This window comes from Triticum aestivum, unplaced genomic scaffold (assembly GCF_018294505.1).
Source record: "Triticum aestivum cultivar Chinese Spring unplaced genomic scaffold, IWGSC CS RefSeq v2.1 scaffold162248, whole genome shotgun sequence".
Classification (NCBI taxonomy): domain Eukaryota; kingdom Viridiplantae; phylum Streptophyta; class Magnoliopsida; order Poales; family Poaceae; genus Triticum; species Triticum aestivum.
The window spans coordinates 1-860 of NW_025302410.1; the positions used below are offsets into that span (position 1 = coordinate 1).

At 51.6% G+C, this 860-nt stretch overlaps 2 non-coding genes across 2 annotated transcripts; both read right to left on the bottom strand.

The window, feature by feature from the left end:
• Positions 1-59: 59 nt before the first annotated feature.
• Positions 60-178, bottom strand: LOC123179398 (5S ribosomal RNA). The gene has a single exon (XR_006490337.1). It is a non-coding gene; the product is annotated as a 5S ribosomal RNA (ribosomal RNA).
• A 296-nt stretch (positions 179-474) lies between these two features.
• On the bottom strand, positions 475-593 carry LOC123179399 (5S ribosomal RNA). Its single transcript, XR_006490338.1, has one exon. It is a non-coding gene; the product is annotated as a 5S ribosomal RNA (ribosomal RNA).
• Between the last annotated feature and the right edge of the window lie 267 nt (positions 594-860).

Genomic DNA, 860 nt, shown 5'->3' on the forward strand with positions numbered 1-860 from the left:
TAAATATATTACTTACACGTGCGTTTTGTTTTGCAAGCGGCGCGGAAAAAATTAAAAAGGGAATGCAACACGAGGACTTCCCAGGAGGTCACCCATCCTAGTACTACTCTCGCCCAAGCACGCTTAACTTCGGAGTTCTGATGGGATCCGGTGCTTTAGTGCTGGTATGATCGCATCCGACATGTTACCCCGGTCTTCGTCCCTTATCCTTGCCCCTCCCAGCTCCACTACAAAGACGATTGCACATTGCTTTGGCCGCTCCCTCTCAACTACGGAGACGAGTTTAACGCGGTTTCCACCCCTCCCTCTCAACCGCACCAGTGCACGCTTGCCGCGCCACAACGCCGACGCTGGACCCGTGAATCGTGAGCACCCAGCTATGACTTACCGCACTCGTGCAAAATAATAAAACACGGTAATATATTACTTACACGTGCGTTATGTTTTGCAAGCGGCGCGAAAAAAATTAAAAAGGGAATGCAACACGAGGACTTCCCAAGAGGTCACCCATCCTAGTACTACTCTCGCCCAAGCACGCTTAACTTCGGAGTTCTGATGGGATCCGGTGCTTTAGTGCTGGTATGATCGCATCCGACATGTTACCCCGGTCTTCGTCCCTTATCCTTGCCCCTCCCAGCTCCACTACAAAGACGATTGCACATTGCTTTGGCCGCTCCCTCTCAACTACGGAGACGAGTTTAACGCGGTTTCCACCCCTCCCTCTCAACCGCACCAGTGCACGCTTGCCGCGCCACAACGCCGACGCTGGACCCGTGAATCGTGAGCACCCAGCTATGACTTACCGCACTCGTGCAAAATAATAAAACACGGTAAATATATTACTTACACGTGCGTTTTGT